A 6000-nucleotide genomic window follows, 5' to 3' on the forward strand; every position below is an offset into this window, starting at 1 on the left:
TGCCTAAATATAAATATACACTTTTTAAATATACGTGAAACACAGACCCGTTTATATCCCGTGTACCAATCTATACACCAACATTAACATACGCACGCATACATACACAACACACACAAATGCACACAGGGGCGGGGCACTTTGCCACATATACCCCCCCTTGTGCGCAGCACACATGGCCTCAACGGCCACCTCCCCCCTTAAAAACCCAGCAGTCCAGGACAAAGTCTCGGGCTGGGAAGGGAGGCTTCAGTGGGCCCTTGGCTGGCAATGCTGTCAGCACCCCTGCCGGTAGTGGCACGGCTGACAGCCTGTTGGTCCCGTCCTGCAGCGAAAAAGCTGCGGGGGCAGGTGGTCCCCCGACCTCCCCCTTCTTTGTAGCCGGCAGCTCCCTCCTGTGGGGCTCCGGCCACAAGAACTCCTGCAGCGAAACTGCTGCTGGGGAAAGTGGTCTCCAGACCTCGTCCCCCTTCTTCGTGGCCAGCAGCTCCCCTTTCTGGGGCTCCGGCCACCGTACTCCCTGCGGAGGTACGGGCAGCAGAGGCAGCTCCTGCTCCTCTGCTCCGGGTGGTGGCGGAGGCAGAGGCAGCTCCAGCTCCTCTGCTCCTGGCGGTGGTGGAGGCAGAGGCAGCTCCAGCTCCTCTGCTCCTGGCGGTGGTGGAGGCAGAGGCAGCTCCAGCTCCTCTGCTCCTGGCGGTGGTGGAGGCAGCGGCAGCTCCAGCTCCTCTGCTCCTGGTGGTGGTGGAGGCAGAGGCAGCTCCAGCTCCTCTGCTCCTGGCGGTGGTGGAGGCAGAGGCAGCTCCTGCTCCTCTGCTCCTGGAGGTGGTGGAGGCAGAGGCAGCTCCTGCTCCTCTGCTCCTGGAGGTGGTGGAGGCAGAGGCAGCTCCTGCTCCTCTGCTCCTGGAAGTGGTGGAGGCAGAGGCAGCTCCTGCTCCTCTGCTCCTGGCGGTGGTGGAGGCAGAGGCAGCTCCTGCTCCTCTGCTCCTGGTGGTGGTGGAGGCAGAGGCAGCTCCTGCTCCTCTGCTCCTAGTGGAGGAAGCGGTGGAGGTGGCGGAGGCAGAGGCAGCTCCTCTGCTCCTGGCGGCGCTGGCTCCCTCCGCTGTGGCGGCTGGGCTGGTGCGCGCCGTGCTGCCTTCAGCAGCATGAATAGAGGCTGCTGGGGGACACCAGCCTCCTGCCCCTCTCCCCCCCAAAAATTTCCAGGGGGTTGGGCCTGTAACCCCTCCCCTTCCGGCTCTTGGGGCTGAACCAGCAGGCATTTTCCCTCTGCTGGTGGCTTGGGTCCCAGAGCTGTGGAAGCCCCGACTTGCCTCCCTTTGGGCTGTGGACGCACCGACTCCTCCCTTTTGGGCTGTGGACGCACCGACTCCTCCCTTTTGGGCTGTGGACGCACCGACTCCTCCCTTTTGGGCTGTGGACGCACCGACTCCCCCCTCTTGGGCTGTGGACGTTCGGGCTCCCCCCACTCAGGCGTAGGACGTTCGGGCTCCTCCCACTCAGGCGTAGGACGTTCGGGCTCCTCCCACTCAGGCGTAGGACGTTCGGGCTCCTCCCACTCAGGCGTAGGACGTTCGGGCTCCTCCCACTCAGGCGTAGGACGTTCGGGCTCCTCCCACTCAGGCGTAGGACGTTCGGGCTCCTCCCATTTGGGCTGTGGACGCTCAGGCTCCTCCCGCTTGGTCTGTGGACGCTCAGGCTCCTCCCCATAGCTGCGGAAGGGACAGTGGGTGAACAGGTGATCCTGGTCGCAGAGGAGGCACCCCGGCGATGGCTTGTTACATCGCCGTGGATGCCTGGCCCTTAGGCGGCACTCCTCCTCCCTGTCCTTCACCTCTTTATCCGGTTCCTCCTCCTCCTCACCTTGGAAGGGGCAGATCGCCACCGTGTGTCCGTAGACTCCACAGGCCATGCACCAGCCTTGGTCCTCGAGGCCCACGAGGAGGTCCTCCAGGTCCCGGCAGCCGTCTCTCCAGCCTTCCATTTTCACTTTTTTTTTTTTTTGAAACCAGTCCTGTGGTTTTTTTTTTTTTTTTTTTTTTTTTTTTTTTAAACACAAAACCCCCTCTCCTGGTCTGACGCTTGGAGGCGCTGTTATCCCACGATGACACCACGTGTCACAAAGACGGCCAGAGTGGGTGGCGTCAGACCAGACAGGAATTCAAAACAAAGACAGTGGTTGATGATGAGCTGAGTGCAATGGCTGCACTCAGCGTTTATTAACAAATAAAAGGGTTGAAAACAGCACAAAACACGGGACACGGCACTATACGCCAAAGTAAAAAGACAAACAAAACGCACTAAACACAAACGGTGCTCGGAGACAAACAAACACGGTGAGTACACACACTTATCTTCACTTTTACGATCTTTAACTTAACTCTCCTCTCTCTCTCTCCCGTTCTCCTCTTCCGAACACCTAACCTTGAGTGCAAGAAATGTGCGTCTATATATACTATTGTGCTGGGATTCAATTACTAATTAATTACTCACTTGAATCCCAGCACGTGAATTCATTACGTGCAACCCCGTGCCACACATTATACACATTTTATCTGCACGTGAAGTGATGTGCCATCCTCGTGCCTAAATATAATTATACACTTTAAACACACGTGAAACACAGACCCGTTTATATCCCGTGTACCAATCTATACACCAACATTAACATACGCACCATACATACACAGAACACACAAATGCACACAGGGGCGGGGCACTTTGCCACAATTCTCCATTCCGAACAGATTGTGCAATCGTATAGAAATCAGATTCCAAACTTAGCCTGGTTACATGTGTTTTTTTCCTCAAACACTCTGAAACTTTCCAGTGACTCTGCACAGGGCCGACGTCAGGGGGGTGCAAGGGACGCAAGTGCACCCGGGCCCAGCCCCAAGTCCATTTATTTTCTTTTTCTGAGCCCACTTTAATGACTAGACATAAAAAATATATAGGCGCGGTATACTCCACTGGGATTAGAAAAATGTACCGTAGCAAGGTAGTATTGGCGGACTGTCAATCAAAACACAAATTCGCAAATCACAGCTGAGAGATTGTCTATCTGGAGGCAGGACGCAGAGCGAGCGCTCTGGCAATAGGTCAGTGTTCAGGTCTTGTGATCGCTCTGCTGGGAGATATGATACTAAAGGCGTAAATTCGTGAGCACGAACAGACCGATTTGGCGAAACCGTTTAGTGTAGTTCCACAAGGTGAAACATGGCAGAGCCCCGCAAGTACAGCTATGGACAAAAGTTTGGCATCACCTAAAAAATTGTTTGGGATTGAGACATAATTATAAGTAAATAATAGATTTTAGCATCATGTAATCAAAAAACTACCGGAAGACATAATAGTAGTACATTACAGTATTTTATGTTGGATTTCAAAACGCTACTTTTTAAATTGTTGATAAGTATGGAAAACTACAAAATGGTATGTAATTCAGTATGTTAACGTTAACGTTGCATTATTCAGTGTTATGGATGTTAGACTGCAGGTCTGCGCCACCTTGTGGCTCATTGTTATACCACACTGTTACTACTATTTATTTCTAAGCAGACACCCTTATCCAGGGTGACTTACAATTGTTACAAGATATCACATTATTTTTACATACAATTACCCATTTATACAGTTGGGTTTTTACTGGAGCAATCTAGGTAAAGTACCTTGCTCAAGGGTACAGCAGCAGTGTCCCCACCGGGGATTGAACCCACGACCCTCTGGTCAAGAGTCCAGAGCCCTAACCACTACTCCACTACATGTTTCTATAAAATATGTTTTTTTAATACTGTTTAATTGTTCTATTTTTAAAAACAGGATTTTTATCTACAATTAAAACCACATTTGTGGTCTCTCTTAATTTCAGTTTAATTACATTTTGTATGTAAAGACTGCATCAATGAAAGAGGTGTGAAATGCAACGTAGAGACAAAGGGGGAATAGAAAACAGTGTTTTTATATTAGATTAGCACATTGTAAGAGCAACACCACTTTTTATGACAGGCGACTGGCTAAATCAGCAATGTTCATCTGATTCTCGGTTTTCTATTAAAACCCTATTTTCTATTCCTCCTATGTCTCTACGTTGAATTTCACCTCCTCTCACTGGTGCACAATCTTTAGTTATCTCAGGAATGGGGTTTGACTGACCATCAACTGACAATCAGAGGAAAACTGGGGATTTAGCCACTAAGATAAAAATCCTGTTCCTAAAAATAGAACAATTAAAAACAATATATATATATGTTAAAGAAACGTGTAGTTTATATATTCTACAATAATATAAATGTGAAATTGGTAACGTGAGTTTCACTGCTAAATTGTACTACATAAATACATTATGATAACAATCTTGAAATAACCTATTGTTTTGTGTGTAGGACATGGGACTCTGCCCAAATCTGTGCTGTTTTGAACATCGGTGTAGGTCCAGAAATTGGTACATCGTCAGAATGTGGTATGCATACCAAAACGTGACATGTATAAGGTCAGAAAATGGTACGCTTGTATTTCAAGTGTTTTAATGCATGTGCCACTTCTTTTTTGGTTTTTGAATATATACACTGATAGCAGTATAGCCTACAGTACAATGTGAAGCAAGGAAGTATTGAATAGGCTTCTGATGTATGCTTGCTTTAAATAGATGCATTTCACAACTCTTAGTTGTGTTAATAAGTTGCTACAGACCTTAACATGTTGTTAAAACAATATGCAGATTTAAACTCGTGGAATCTACATTATTTTAAAATTGTTACATGTGATTGTGTTCCCTCACTTAAACAGAATAGAATATATAATCATTGTATTAAATGAGGTGTAGATGCATGCTGCCTGTGTGTCCTGTATAGCAAGGACTCAACACTGGATATGTTATGTTGGCTATAGCTAGATAATAAAGTTTGCTGATAAAAATAGTGTTTGTAGCATACCCATTCACATATAGGAATGTTACCGTGTAAATGTCAGCAATGTTAATATGTACAGTTTGACCCTAGCTCTAATGGTATAAGAGTGCCATTTAGTGCGACGAAGTGCCATTCGTTTTTCATCAGGGGAGTCTAGTGAGTATATTTTCTGACTCTCCTCACATGAGATCATGTCATAAACGTGACTGAGGCGAGTCATGGAAATCTCACACCAAATCAAATGACCCTTCTTCTTGACCTTTTCAGGATCTATGTTGACCACCCATGGAACGTCACTGCAGACCAAAATACTAAAACACTACGAAGACACAGATACAATACTTCCTTACACACATTCAAAATATGCACCAGAAAGCTAAGGACAATATCAGTTGTGGGAATTATTGTAATTGTTCAAGAGTATAGTGTTAATATTGATGCATGAAATGCGTAAGAAAAAAGGAAAAATATACAGAATATTAAAATGTTTGCACAATTAAAGTATACTGTACTGCATCCCTATGATAAAAAAACAAAACATACAAACCTGTGTGGGCTCCACTCGAAGAATTGCTGGGAACTACGCTACTACGTCTGTGTTATCAAGAAATAGGTTTGGGAGTCTCATCACCGTAATAAAAACAGCATGCCACAAATAGATAAAAGGTAATTACCATTACTTAAAATTAAAAATAAATGCAAAAAATTAGATCTCCATCCATACAAGGCTCTAATTAAGGGTGCATTGATTCGGAAGTGCTGTGATTGATGACTGCACAAATCACTACGAACAATACAAACTGTAGATCACCCACAAAATCGGATATGTTTACAATTTTTGATAATCCAATATGTTGTTCATCAGTTAAAGTCACATAAAGTTGCTGAATTGTAAAAAATAATGATATTAAAAAGATCTAAAAGGGCGAGACTAAGCACACTGTACTCTTTTCAGATGGGCGTTTCCTTGTTTTCTGAGCTAAAATCATTTGCGCATGCCCGGGCAAGCGCAGTACGCAGGTTTAACGTGTACCGTAAAATAACGGCTCTCACTAAAAGCCCGGTGTTTTGAGTCTGACGTCAACATTTTAGGCAT

This window comes from Acipenser ruthenus, chromosome 14, assembly GCF_902713425.1.
Source record: "Acipenser ruthenus chromosome 14, fAciRut3.2 maternal haplotype, whole genome shotgun sequence".
Lineage (NCBI taxonomy): Eukaryota > Metazoa > Chordata > Actinopteri > Acipenseriformes > Acipenseridae > Acipenser > Acipenser ruthenus.